The following is a 15,759-nucleotide window of genomic DNA, read 5'->3' as shown; positions in this document are numbered from 1 at the left end:
AGTCCATTTTTCCTCCCTGTCATCAATGGTGCTCCATCGGTTATTATTCCAACAAACCTCTTCCATGGCAAACCTGCATTCTCAATGGCATCACACAGATGCCCAAATATCTCATTACCTGTGGTCTGGCCATTCATTGGAATTATTGTGAGCAGTTCCTCTGTCAAATCAAAATTGCAATCAACACCACAGACATAAATTGTGAGCTGCGCAGTGTCTGTTATATCTGTGCCCTCGTCAAGAGCAACTGAGTATGCATCAAAACATTTGGCTTTCTCACACAGTTGATGATAAATGTCACTTGACATGTCAGAAATGCGCTCAGCCACAGTGTTGGCAGAAAGGCTGATTTTGCTAAACTGACCTTTCTTTTCCAGGCATATAATATAGCCTGTAACATGTATTTTTTAACAAACTCTCCTTTTGTGAATTGTTTCCCTGCCTTAACAATCATCTCACTAACCATGTAGCTAGCTTCGACTGATGCAACATTCTCTTTGGTTGCTTTCTTGAAGAAATCTTGTTGCCTCATTAGACATGCTTTAAGACGGGCAACCGGCTTGGCTCTCTCATTTCCTTGATATTTTGCACATTCCTCAGCATTCTTAGTTGAAACTTAGTTTCAAGTTGTATTCCTTGTGCACTGCAACTTTCTCTGAGCAAATAAGACATGTGGGGATGCCCCTGTGCTCAACAAAGAAATACTGTGTTTCCCACTTTTTCTGAAATTGTCTGTGCTCGTCCTCAATCTTTCTCTTCATGGCAGGCTTTGACAAAATCATGATAAAGGTATGACAAAATCTAAATCTGTAATAAACTTCTCTCCCTTAGGCCTCTGATACTGCAAGGGACAGCAGGCAGGAGCAGCGGAAATGATGTCTGTGCTAGGCGCAAAGTATTCGTGATTATTTGCTTATCGAATATTCGCAATAAAAATCACATTATTAAGAAAAAAACTGCAAAAAAATCGCATTAAACATTTGCATACCTCGAATGGAGCTGCTTGGGATATGCAAATGTTTAATGCGATTTTTTTACAATGCTATTTTTATTGTGATTATTTGGTAAGCAAATAGTTGCAAATACTGTGATATTTGAAGGCTGGCCGTGGGTCACAAAATGTTGTATGGAGGGCCATGCTAGTTTGAGACCCCTGACTTAATTGTTTTTATAAGTCTCCTTTACAGGCAGAGACATTGGGAGACATGGTAATATATATTGGGGAAAAAATGCATCTGAAACTTAACCCAGCCCAAAGGACCCATCTGAGGTCTCTCAACTCTGGACATAATTGAGATGTAGAATTCCAAGTTTCAGGGCCTAATTTTTATGTAAGGAGAGTTGATACTGCTAGAACTAAGCCCTTGCTAAAAATTTCAAAAGACCATCAACAGCTCCAAGCTCTTTCCTTAGCAACAGCCCTAGCAACAGACCAGACTTTGGGGTGGTGACAAAGAGATATAAAAGAAACTTACTTGAAAATAAATGGAGGGGCTGGAGAGATAGCATAGAGGTAGAGTATTTGCCTTGCATGCATAAAGTCTGTGGTTCAAATCCCAGCATCCCGTATGGTCCCCGGAGCCTGCCAGGAGCAATTTCTGAGTGTAGAGCCAGAAATGATCCCTGAGCACTGCCAGGTGTGACCCAAAAAAGAAAATAAATGGAGAGAAAGAGAAATAGAGAGAGAGAGAGACAGAAAAAGACAGATACAGACAGAGATAGAGAGAGAGAAAAAGACAGAGACATAGCCAATAAGACAAAGAGACAAAGAGAACTGAATCTTTCCTAGAGACTTCTGGATGCATCATTGACTCATCAGGTTTTTACTTGAGTTCCTCTTCTTTGTGGAGCAGGAATGAGCTTCTCCTATGAAGTCACATTCAAGTTATAGATTCGTGAGCAAAGAAACTACTTGCTGTCGTCTTGATCGCTATCTTGGTAGGTTGCTTATAACTAAAGACAATCAAATGCCTACTCCATCATGTGTCTGAAAATTCTCAATTTGAATATCTCAATTAGATGGCAATGTTTTCATTTTGAAGTCTAAGAGAATGACTTGGAGGCATTAAGTTTCTCCACATGAAATGAGAAATGGTGACAAGTGAGAAATTCACGGACCACATGTTCTTCTTGATTCATTCGGAGTTCAATGAAAGCTTTGTGATTATAGTCACAAAAGCAAATCCAGGATTGTTTTTAATTACTGTTATTATTCATGAATAAATATTTAGATGGAAAATTCTTGTGTGTGTTCTCGGGTGGGGTTGTATTCTCTGAGGGGCTTATGATATTCACTACAATGTATGCTTTGGCTCAACTCTCTCTTACTGGCTCAGGATACAGACACAATAATTGGCCTAAGATCCTTTAGTGTTCATTCAGCAGATTCCTTATCTTCTTCCAGTATTAAGCCAGTATAATCCTTTCTTTCTTAAATTAAAGGTATCGTTGCCAAATGCTAATTACAATTTTTTTTCTCAATGCCTGTAGTATCTCACTTGGCTTGGTTTTGTTTCAGGGCTACAGTTAGTAGTACTTTAGTTACATCTGGTGGTGCAATGCCTGGATAAAATTTGTCTTCCTGTCTCTCTTTCTGTCTGTCTGTCTGTCTGTCTGTCTGTCTATCTATCTACTCTCTACTTATTATTTTGGTTTTGGGGTCATACACAGATGTACTAAAGCATGATTCCTTTTATTTTCATTTTTAAGAATACAATTTAGGGAAATGTGCTGGGAAAAATTGAATAACAATGTGTAAGCAATTAAAACACTCATCTCACACTTCATACAAAAGTCAACTTAAAATGGAACAAAGACTTTGAAATCTGACTGCAAACTATAAAGTACATTGAGGCCAAGTATAGACAGAATGCTCCAAGGTTTGGATCTCAAAGGCATCTTAAATGATCTGATACCATCCACAAAGTCAACAAAATAAAAAACCAAACAAATGAGAGTACATCAAATTAAATAGTTTCTTTCAGGCAAAAAGCGGGGGAGGGAAACCAATCCTATCCAACCCATCAGATAAAGGTTGTTCATATCCAGGATATATAAAGTACTCACAGAGATCAACAAAAAACAAAATAAAATACCCTATCAAAAATTGGGAAGTGAAATGAACACCCACTTCTCAAAGGAAGACAAGTGAATTATCAATAGATAATAAAGTGCTCAGTATCACTTAACATTAGGGAAATCTAAATCAATATGGCAAAGGGATATTATTTTAGACCAATGAGAATTAAGCATATCAAAATAGTAGGTACTATCTGTTAGCAGGAATGTAGTGAAAAAGAAACTCTTATCCACTGCTGGCAGGAATGTTACCTGGTTTAGTAATAAAAAGTCCTCAGTAGACTCAGTAAACTTAGTTTTCATGTGACCCAGAAACTCCACTTTTGGAATTCTACCTCCAGGACTTAAAAACATTCTTTCAAGAGGATGCATGCACAGTGTTATTCATAGCTGTACTTTGTATAAAGGCTAAGATATGGATTCAACATTGGCATTCAACCAAATATGTTTCGATTATAAAGATGTGTTATATAAACACAATGGAATACTATGCAAAGAACAATGGAATCATGCAATTCTCTGTAACCTGGTTGGAACTGGAAGATATCATGTTTAGTCAAGTAAGTCAGAAGAAGAAAGACAAACACAGGATGATCTTTCTTATCTTTGGTATATAAAATAGCTGGACTAGCAAATTTAATGTAGTAAAGGAGAAATGCCTATATCACTCTTGATTATGGAGCTTAGGAGAAAGAAGGATAGAGAAGGAAAGTTAACAAGGCAGGAAGGAAAACATAATAAAAAGGAGTAATTGGGGAAGAAAGGGAGACCATCAATTAAACTGGTAATGTGGGAAAGTAGTATAGCTAAAAAAATAAAGCACAGATTATACCAAAACAAAAACAAAAACACTGAAAATGTGAGATCTAAGCCTCACACAGAGGCTTAAAACTCAAAAGGGCTTCATTGTCTAAATCAATCATGATACTTTGAGACATGAGGGGACGGTGAAAATTTTTGAAATCGTGAGAGAAAATTGTTGAATATCCCTTGAATGAATTCAAAAGTCTTGGATGCTACCACCATGGAAAAGAAGATCAGAGTACAGCAGGTAAGGCATTTGACTTGCTTGCAACTGATGCAGTCCTAAGTCCCACACCACTTATGGTTCCCTGAGAAACTCCAAGAGTTGTCAGTGAGCACAGAGGAAACCCTGAGCACTATCTGGTGTAACTCCCAAACACACAACTAGAGAAATTCACATAACTCATAGACCTATGTAGACTACCCCATTTCCATAGGCCGTACATATAGGAAGTGCACAAGGGCCAGTCCAGGACACAGCTCTCAGAGGCTGATGACAAAGTTGCAAAGAACCAGCATAAAAAGAATGACCAGGTTGGAAATCACATTGCCCTTGAATAGAACTTTGAGGGTGTAAACAAGCAACAAGCAGGGTTTTTGATTCATTAAAAAAAGAAAAAGGTCATTGAAGGAGAAGTAGCCTCCAAATAATTTTGCTATTTGGTGATAAAGAATAAGGTGATTTTCTTTTCTTTTCATTTTGTGGCCATACTGGGGTGTGTAGGACTAGCTCCTGGATCTATGTGCAAGGATCATCTCTGTAGGCTTGGGGGACCATTTGGAGTGTCAAAGATTGAATCTGGGTTAACCACATTGCAGAGCAAATGCCCTACATTCTTTACTATCACTCTGACTCCAAAGGGTTTCCTTTTTCTTTTAATTACTGAATTCTTGTTGTGTTAATGCTTGACAATAATAAATTGCTCTAGTCCTGTTTATTATCATGTATACTGGATTCAAAGAGAACTTTCTTCATTGTCTCCACCTTTAATTAACTTTTTTCCTAATCATACCTTGAAATGAATTTTACCTTCCAGAAGAAAGAAAACAAAACATCTTGTCTGAAGGTCTCTATCATGATGAGTTCTCCATATGTGGTCGTAGATTGCCTTTGTGTATATCTAAGTTTTCTCTAATGGCCATCTCAACATTCTCTCAACAACCTAGTTTATAATTGTATTAAACAGAGAAACAAAAACAAAATCAATAGTGTGTGAGGAGAGAGAGAGAGAGATACAGAGAGAGACAGAAGTGAGAGAGTGAGACAGAGAGAGAGAGAGAGAGAGAGAGAGAGAGAGAGAGAGAGAGAGACGTGTTTTAAGGGAGGGAGGAGAGAACCCCAACAAGAAAACAAAACCACTGGCCTGAAAGAGACAGAGACAGAGATAGAGACAGAGAGAGAGAGAGAGAGAGAGAGAGAGAGAGAGAGAGAGAGAGAGAGAGAGAAAGTTAAATAGGCTTAAATGTTTGTGCAGGCTAACAAATACAATGGATAAAATTGGCTTATAGTCTGGAGACCCTGAAAAAAACTGATATTGTTGTAGAGGCTAAATTCATGCTGTAGGTAAGATTTTCTTTTCAATTGATTCAATAAGGTCCACCCACATTACATATGTGGGCGACTATACTGCGTTGCTCAAAGTACAGGTCTATTACCTGTACAAATGTAATATCATCTAAAAAAACCAGTATAACTTCATACTGACACCCAAGCTGTTCATCCAGATTTCTGAGAGCTGTGACCTAGCCAGCCTGATGTGTGAACTAAAGCATTGCAATCATTTACTTCCTCCAAAAAATAAAATGATCTTATCAAAAGTTTCTTAAATTGAAAGTTTGCAATTTTACTCATTCATCATTTCCTAATCTCTGGTGTATTTTGCTCATTGGTTGGGTTTTCTACTGTCCAAAAATTACTGGTGCATGTCTCCAAATGTTTTTGAGCACAGATTTTTATCTTAACAGTTTAGTGTCATTGTCCTTAAAATTGGGGTCAAGATTTAATTTTTTACTATTCATCCAATATCTTCTATTAACATTCAGAGGAAATTCAGTATTCAGCAATAACTTATAAGCTGCTCAGAAGCCACAATTTAATGACTGCATTCTTTCTAGGGTCACTAGCTAGAGGTCTATGCTTTCTATTACAGGTTCAGGGCATTCTTGCCACATCCAGTTTTGATCTCAATTCCATTCTAAGTCCAAAACAGTTTAACAGGCCATTTTTTTAACTTTGTCTCTCCTTGATAGTCCTAAGAGAAATTTCTTAATTCCATTCTAAGTCCAAAACAGTTTAACAGGCCATTTTTTTTAACTTTGTCTCTCCTTGATAGTCCTAAGAGAAATTTTTAATTTTATCTTGTTGAAACCATTGTGATTTACAAAGTCCTTCATAGCTGGGTTTCAGATATGCAATAAATCAGGGTCAATCCCACCACCAGTGCTCCCCTCCCGCCAAAATGTTCCCCAAGTGCATCCCATACCACCCTCATTCCATGCCTTCCACCCGGCCAGTATTATAGGCCCATTTTAAGTTTAGATGATTAAAGTTTGGGTCTCTTGATTCCATTGTTGTTTCTTTGGCTTGGATATTTAGTACTGTTCATTTTTTAACACAATAAATTTACCTGAGACTGCTTGGCCCCTGGCCCCCATATTCTTTCATATTTGTGTTTTTCCTCTTCTACTCAGTTTCCTTCTCCTTGCTATATACTCTGGGGCCAAGGGTGTTACTCCCTTTTAAAACATTGTGTTTCTTCATGCAGTTATTCTAAATTCTACATATAAGTGATATTATTCTATATTTATCCTTCTTCTTATGGCTATTTCATTTAACATAATATCTTCTGGTTTTATCTATTCAGTTGTAAATTGACATTTTTATCTTAATCTCATTTCCCTCTTCCTCTCTGGGATATTGCTTCAGTTTCTACTGTGCCTCCAGGAATACCATTCTTTCTTAGCCTAGCCCAGTCCCACCCATTGCTCTGGGTATAGGTCAAATTCCTTTTCCTTGATCAGGCATCCAAGTCTCTATTACTCTCTTGCCTGTTTTATCTTTACCTCTTACTATGGGAAGCAGAGCAAAACTAATTTAGTTGTACTTCTATAATTTCATCTAAACTTATCTGAAGTTGTCTTCCCAAAGCACATGAAAATGAAGAAACACTTCTTCTTCAGTCTCACCTTTACCTGAGGAAGTAGAATAAAAATTCTGATATGGAGAACTGACTTGTAACCATTTTCAAAAGAATGGATAAAATAAGACATTTTGTGATCTTGGTTCACTTAAAGATTGTTTCTGTGGTTTTTGAGCTTTGTGCTTATAATTTCTTTCTTTTATTTACTTATTTTTTTAATTTTTGAGTCATATCTTGCAGTGCTCAGGGGTTACTACTGGCTTTTTGCTCAGGAATCACTCTTGGCAGGCTAAGAGGACCATATGGGATGCCAGGGATCAAATCTGGATCAGCCATGTGCAAGGCAAATGACCTTCCCTCTGTGCTATCACTCCAGTGTCTGTGCTGACAATTTCTATTGTAAATCAATGTATATGACTTGTGATCATGTCCCATTTTGAATTACTGCCATTTTAATAATACTATTAACACAAAATCTTTTAAGCATTTTCTTCCCACTTAAATTTAATTTTTTTTCATCTGAAATAGTTTACTAAGCTGAACAGGCTCTTTGTATTTTTGGATACACCCCAACCAGAGCTATTTATGAATAATGCCTTAGGGATCATTTTGAGATTAAGAGACTCAATTTTTTTTTGCTCCACAAGGCAAATAAGTAAAACCATAAATTAAAGTTCATAATGAAACCACCCATATGATTGAAACATTGCTAAATCATGTTCTGTGTTTTATTATATGTTTACCTCCCTGCCTTGCTTCTGCAATATTATTTTTAAGATTCTGTATAACAACCCTTTAGCCATTTATCCTTTCTAAGGGGTTCGCAAATTTTAGAAACTTCATCACAGTGCTTATCATCTTCTCTGGGGCTGGGATTGTGATCTAGTACACCAACACTGCGTTCATGCTGCAGTATGTCAAACAACATATAAATGTCAAGTATTTTTAGTCTCTGCATCATAGTTCTTACAGGATTCTAGATTCCCAGTGTGTATTTTATCCCCAGAGTACAAAAATCACAGTGAGTCATTTCATGAGGGAATGCAAGAGCTTTCCATCTGAATGATGGCTGAGTTTTCAAACTTGGTTAAACTAATGAGGCATTTATAGTTGCTATACAGTTTCCAGTTTAGGTGTATGTATTTTATTGCTAAGAACTTTCTATAAATGTACATTCAGACATTTAAAACTGTTCAATATACAAATATACTGGTTTTAAAGTTTTTGAAATGTTTAAATTTCTTTTTTAGTAGTTTTTTAAATTTATTTAAATATCTTGATTACAAATATGATTGTGATTACGTTTCAGTCATGAAAAAAACACTCCCATCACCAGTGCAACATTCCCACCACCAATGTTCCAAATCTCCCTCCTACCCACCCCACCCCCACCTGTACTCTAGACAGCCTTTCCAGTTCCCTCATTCATTCACATGATGATGGTAGTTCTCTGTGTGGTTATTTCTATAACTGCACTCACCACTCTATGTGGTGAGCTTCATGAAGTGAGCTGGAAGTTTCAGCCCTCCTCTCATTGTCTCTGAGGATTGTTAAAAAGATGACTTTTATTTTTCTTAAAACCCATAGATGAGTGAGACTATTCTGCGTCTCTCTCTCTCCCTCTGACTTATTTTACTCAGCATAATAGACACCATGTACATCCATGTATAGGAAAATTTCATGACTTCATCTCCTGACGGCTGCATAATGTTCCATTGTGTATATGTACCACAGTTTGTTAAGCCATTTGTCTGGTGAAGGGCATCTTGGTTGTTTCCAGAGCCTGGCTATTGTGAATAGTGCTGCAATAAACATAGGTGTGAGGAAGGGGTTTTTGTATTGTATTCTTGGTTTCCTAGGGTATATTCCTAGGAGTGGTATTGCTGGATCGTATGGGAGCTCAATTTCTAGTTTTTGGAGGAATCTCCATATTGCTTTCCATAGAGGTTGGACTAGACAGCATTACCACCAGCAGTGGATAAGAGTTGTTTTCTCTCCACATCCCCACCAGCACCAATTGTTCTCATTCTTTGTGATGTGTGCCAATCTCTGTGATGTGAGACGATATCTCATAGTTGTTTTGATTTGCATCTCCCTGATGATCAGTGATGAGGAACATTTTTTCATGTGCTTTTTGGCCATTTGTATTTCTTTTTTATCAAAGTGTCTGTTCATTTCTTCTCCCCATTTTTTGATGGAATTAGATTTTTTTTCTTTTAAAGTTCTGTCAGTGCCCTGTATATTTTGGATATTAGCCCTTTATCTGATGGGTATTGCGTGAATAGTTTCTCCCACATGGTGGGTGGCTCTTGTATCCTGGGCACTATTTCCTTTGAGGTGCAGAAGCTTCTCAGCTTAATGTATTCTCATCTGTTGATCTCTGCTTCCACTTGTTTGGAAAGTGCAGTTTCCTCCTTGAAGATGCCTGTAGTCTCAATGTCCTGGAGTGTTTTACCTACGTGTTGTTCTATATACCTTATGGTATCAGGTCTGATATCAGGGTCTTTAATCCATTTGTATTTTACCTTCACACATGATGTTAACTGGGGTCTATGTTCGCTCTTTTGCAAGTGGCTAACCAGTTCTGCCAGCACCACTTGTTGAAGAGGTTTTCCCTGCTCCACTTAGGATTTCTTGCTTACTTGTCAAAAATTAGGTGATTGTATATATGGGAACATTGTCTGAGAACTCAAGCCTATTCCACTGATCTGAGGGTCTGTCTTTATTCCAATACCATGCTGTTTTGATAAGTATTGCTTTGTAGTACAGTTTAAAGTTGGGGAAAGTAATGCCTCCCATACTCCTTTTCCCTAGGAGTGTTTTAGCTATTTGAGGGTGTTTATTGTTCCAGATGAACTTCTTAAGTGTTTGATTCACTTCTTTGAAAAATGTCATGGGTATCATAAGAAGGATCGCATTAAATCTGTATAATAATTTGGGGAGTATTGTCATTTTAATGATGTTAATCCTGCCAATCCATGAGCACGGTATGTGTTTCCATTTCCGTGTGTCCTCTCTTATTTCTTGGAGCAGGGCATTATAGTTTTCTTTTGTATAGGTTCTTCACGTCTTTGGTCAAGTTGACTCCAAGATATTTGAGTTTGTGTGGCACTAATGTGAATGGGATTGCCTTCTTGATGTCCATCTCTTCTGCATCATTATTGGTGTATAAAAAGGCCATTGATATCTGTGTGTTAATTTTGTAGCCTGCCACCTTGCTATATGAGTCTATTAATCCTAGAAGCTTTTTGGTAGAGTGTTTAGGGTTTTCTAAGTAGCGTATGATGTCATATGCAAACAGTCATAACTTGACTTCTTCCTTTCCTCTCTGGATTCCCTTGATATCTTTTTCTTGCCTGATCACTATAGCAAGAACTTCCAGTACTATTTTGAAGAGGAGTGGTGAGAGTGGACAGCATTATCTTGTACCAGAATTTAGAGGAAAGGCTTTTAGTATTTCTCAATTGAGGATAATATTTGCCATTGGCGTGTGGTAGATGATTTAAGTAGATTGAGAAAGGTTCCTTCCATTCCCATCTTGCTGAGAGTTTTGATCAAGAATGGGTGTTGGACCTTATCAAATGCTTTCTCTGCGTCTATTGATGTGATCATGTGATTTTTATTTTTCTTGTTGTTGATGTTGTGTATGATATTGATAGATTTACAGATGTTAAACCACTCTTACATTCCTGGGATGAATCCTACTTGGTCGTAGTGTATGATCTACTTATGATGAATTGGATGCTATTTGCCAGGATTTTGTTGAAGAACTTTACATTTGCATTCATCAGGGATATTGGTCTGTAATTTTCGTTTTCGGCTGCATCTGTCTGGTTTTGGTATCAAGGTGATGTTGCCTTCATAAAAGCTGTTTGGGAGTATTCCTGTTTTTTCAATTTCATGGAAGAGCCTGGCTAGGATTGGTAGTAGCTCCTCTTGAAAGATTTGAAAAAATTCATTAGTAAATCCATCTAGGCCATGGCTCTTCTTTTTAAGCAGATATTTGATTACAGTTTCAATTTCCTCGGTAGTGATGGGGTGTTAAGATATGTTATTTCTTCCTTATTTAATTGTGGAAGGTTATAAGTGTCCAAGAATTTATCCATTCTTCTAGGTTCTGATGTTTAGTATCATAAAGTTTGTCAGAGTAGTCTCTGATTACCCTTTGAAATCTTTGCAGTATCTGTCATGATCTCCCCCTTCTCATTTCTAATACGGATTATCAGGTTTCTCTCTTCTCTCTTTCTCTCTCCCTCTCTCTCCTTCTCCCTCCGTCTCTCTCTCTTTCTCTCTCTCTCTCTCTCTCTCTCTCTCTCTCTCTCTCTCTCTCTCTCTCTCCCTCCCTCTCTGTGAGTTTTGCCAATGGTCTCTCAATCTTTTTTATTTTTTCAAGGAACCAACTTCTGCTTTTGTTGATCTTTCAGATTGATTTTTGGTTTTCCACTTCATTGATTTCTGCTTTCAGTTTTATTTCCTTCTGTCTCCCTATTTTTGGTTCCTTTTGTTGGTCATTTTCTAATTTTATGAGCTGCGTCATCAAGTTATTCAGGTATGTCCCTTCTTCCTTCCTGATGTGTGCTTGCAAAGCTATAAATTTTCCTCTCAGGACCGCTTTTGCTGTGTCCCATAGATTCTGGCAGTTTGTGTCTTCATTATCATTTGTTTCCAGGAAAGTTTTTATTTCCTCTTTGATTTCATCACAGACCCACTGGTTGTTCAGTAGCAGGGTGTTTAATTTCCAATTGTTAAAGTTTTTCTTCTGTGTGGCTTCGCAGTTCACATCTAATTTCAGATCTTTGTGGTCAATAAAGGTAGCCTGCAAGATTTCTATCCTCTTAATTTTATGAAGGTATGTTTTATGTGTCAGCATGTGGTCTATCCTGGAGAATGACCCATGTGCATTGGAGAAGAATGTGTATCCAGGTTTTTTGGATGGAGTGTCCTGTATATATTTATATATATACTAGTCCTCTTTCTTCCATTACTCTTTTCAGGGCTAGTATGTTTTTGTTGGGTTTCAGTCTGGTTGACCTATCAAGTGTTGACATGGCTGTGTTGAGGTCTCTCACAATTATTGTGTTGTTATTGATGTCTTCTTTCAGATTTGTCAGTAATTGTGTTAGATAATTTTCTGTTCTCTCATTGGGTGCATATATGTTTAATAGTCTGATTTCTTCCTGTTGAACCTATCCATTGATTAGTACATAGTGTCCATCTTTGTCCCTTACCACTTTTCTGAGTATGAAGTTGGTGTCATCAGATATTAATATGGCCACCCAGCTTTTTTGAGGGTGTTGTTTGCTTGGATGATTTTCCTCCAGCCTTTGATTTTGAGTCTATGTTTTTTCTGACTATTCAGGTGTGTTTCTCGTAGGCAGCAGAAGGTTGGATTTATCTTTTTGACCCATTTTGCCACTCTGTGTCTTTTAATTGGTGAATTTAGTCCATTGACATTGACGGAGGTGATTGTCATAGGATTTAATGTCATATTTGTAGTTAAGTTTGCTGTGTTTGTTGGTCTTTCTTTTCTTAAAGTAGACCTTTCAGTTTTTCCATTAAGGCTGGTTTTTCAACTGTGAAGTTTCTGAGCTGTTGTTTATCCGTGAATTTATGTATCCTTTCTTCAAACCTGAACTTGAGTCGGGCAGGGTGCAGTATTCTCGGTGAGGCATCCATTTCATTCAATCTTGTCACAATATCCCACCACTGTCTTCTGGCCTTGAGAGTTTCTTGTGACATGTCTGCTGTAAATCTTAGGGATGCTCCTTTGAATGTAATTTCCCTTTTTGAACTTGCTGCTTTCAGTGTTCTATCTCTATCTGTGGGATTTGTCATTGTAACGAGGATGTGTCTTGGGATGTTTTTCTTTGGGTCTCTTTTAGCTGGTACTCTTTGGGCATGCAGGATTTGATTGCATGTAGTCTTTAACTCTGGGAGTGTCTCTTTGATAATGTCTTTGACAGTTGATTCTTCCTGGAGATCTCCTACCTGGGTCTTTGGGACTCCAATGATTCTTATTTTGTTTCTGTTGAGTTTATCAAAGACTTCTATTTTTATCTGTTCACATTCCTTGTGTACTTTTTCCATTGCCTGATCATTTGTCTTAAGGTTCTTTTCCAATTTCTTTTGCTGTGTTGAGTTTTTCTGCATCTCATCTTTCAGCATGTCAATTCTGTCCTCAGCTGCTTTTATCCTGCTGGTGAGGCCATCCAATGAGTTTTTCAGTTCAGCTACCTCGTTTTTCAGATCTGTTATTTCAGTTTGTAGTTTTCTGATTTTTGTCTTTGTGTTTTGTTCAGATCCATCTATGCTTTCTTTGAGTTCTACAAACATCTTCCATATTGCTATTCTAAACTTTTTGTCTGAGAGATTAATTGAATGGTCGAAGTTTTTTAGGTCATCCAAGCTATTGTCTTCATTCTCTGTGCATGTTGATTGCCTGCGAGGTTTCCCCATTACCCACTTGTAATGTGATTTTTTTTCTGCATGTTGTGGTCGGTTCATTTGGGAGAAAGAGTGCTGGGAGTGCTATTTTTCTGCCCCTTTTCAGCCCACTCCCAAGAGGTTTCAGAGACAGGACAGTGGAAAAACACACACAGGCAACACTCACAGTCAGAAATCACTGGGTGGCCTAGATTTTCCCAGCCTGATGCCACAAACAGGCGACCTTCCTTTCTGCAGAATAATGCGGATAGACGGTTTTCATGGTCAGACACAGTTCTTTGGCACTCCAGCCCTTGGGTGAGCCTCTAGGAGTGCTATTTTTCTGGGCCCTTTTCGGCCCACTCCGACGAGGTTTTGGAGACAGGACAGTGGAAAAACACACACAGGCAACACTCACAGTTGGGAATCACTGGGAGGGCCGAAATGTTAAAATTTCTTATAGGACAATGTATCATGAAGCTAAAACAGGCAAACGTCATTGAAACAATCCTCATTCATGCCACTAGAGGTCTCTCTGTTTATTTTAATTTAGTTTTTCCCAGAGAAAGCTAAGATGCTGTTATGAATAATTTTGAGCAAAAAATCTTGTTAAAAGTGAATAGACATCTTAGAAATAACTGTATTTTTGAGAACTTTTAATATTTGGGGGGGCACCTGAACATGGCCTAGATTCAGTACCTGTGATTGAACAGAAGTCAAATGCATGCAAAGCTAGTGGTTCTTTAACTTTTGCACTCTCTCCAGCCCATGAAGTTTTTCTAAAAATAAGTCCTATTTCATTTATCTTTATGAATTGTCCTGTCTATTTGCTTTTAAAATAATATTCTGGATGAATGATATCTAATCACCTGAGGTCTAAGTTGATTCCACATGACATATTTTCAAGGTAGGATATATCCCTGTATTGTAAACAATTATGAGTTCTTATCTCTATTAGATAAGAGCTCTTTTTTATATGTAAGATTTTCCCTTTTTTAGTGTGCCTTTGCAGGGAGAAATGGTGCTACATTATATTGTCGGTGCATTTGGGGTTGGACAGAGGGGATAAGAGAAACAGGTCACATACCCAAGAACGATAAAAAGAAAAAAAAAAGGGAATAAAAAAATGTATGTGCTCACATGTGTATATGTAGGACAGACATTTAAAAAAATAAAAATAAAAAAAAGAAATAAAATGAGTTAGTGAAGTTTTTAAAGGACCAAAGTAATGCAAAAGTCTACCTTACATTTGGGGGAAAGCAGGTAAAGAGGTGGTGTATTACAGGTCTTATGCTTATGTTGGAAGTACAGGTTTTCCCATTGTCTTTTGGGTTTTTTTTGTGGTGTGTGGGTTCCCAGGCATCTTTCTATCACACCCCCTGACCTTCTTCAGATTGGTAAAAAATTGCGGCAGGGAGGTCTTGGAAGAGTTCTTGCATTGGGGATACTTTTGGACCTAGGTCTGGTTTCAAGAAACAGTCCACGTTAGGGTTATTGAAATTGTTGTCCCCAGTTATACTTATTTTTTTCTTTTCCTTTCTTTTCTTTCTTTATGTGCTATGACATATTTCTTATTTCAAGACCATGGCGTGTTTTTTTTTTGTTTTGTTTTGTTTTTGTTTGTTTTTCGTTATTTTTATTTATTTATTTATTTTTTGTTTTTGGGCCACACCCGGTGACGCTTAGGGGTTACTCCTGGCTATGTGCTCAGAAGTCGCTTCTGGCTTGGGGGACCATATGGGATGCCAGGGTATCGAACCCTGATCCGTCCAAGACTAGCGCAGGTAAGGCAGGCACCTTACCTCTAGCGCCACCGCCCGGCCCCGTTTTTCTTTATTTTTTTTGTTTGTTTTTTGTGGTGCTTATCGATATAGCTGGAGTCCTCACTGGATATTTGACACTTCTTTTGGTACTGGTGGAGTGTTTCACCTTCTTTTTCTCCTTCATCTCTCAAATCGTTGATGAGAGCCCCTAGGATTCCGCCCATTTTCGGCTTTTTAGACTCTGACCCCAGTTTATTACTTCTCTCTCTCTCTCTCTCTCTTTTTTTTTTTTTTTTTTTTGGTTTTTGGACCACACCTGGCGGTGCTCAGGGGTTACTCCTGGCTGTCTGCTCAGAAATAGCTCCTGGCTGGCACGGGGGACCATATGGGACACCAGGATTCGAACCAACCACCTTTGGTCCTGGATCGGCTGCTTGCAAGGAAAACGCCGCTGTGCTATCTCTCCGGGCCCACTTTTCTCTTTTTCAAACAAAACCATGCATCTTGAACTAGCTAGTCCTGCCTCCAGTTAGAGGGGGAAATAAGGGAGA

Source organism: Suncus etruscus, chromosome 13 (genome assembly GCF_024139225.1).
Source record: "Suncus etruscus isolate mSunEtr1 chromosome 13, mSunEtr1.pri.cur, whole genome shotgun sequence".
NCBI classification, from domain to species: Eukaryota; Metazoa; Chordata; class Mammalia; order Eulipotyphla; family Soricidae; genus Suncus; species Suncus etruscus.
Note: the sequence above shows the minus strand (reverse complement) of the source record.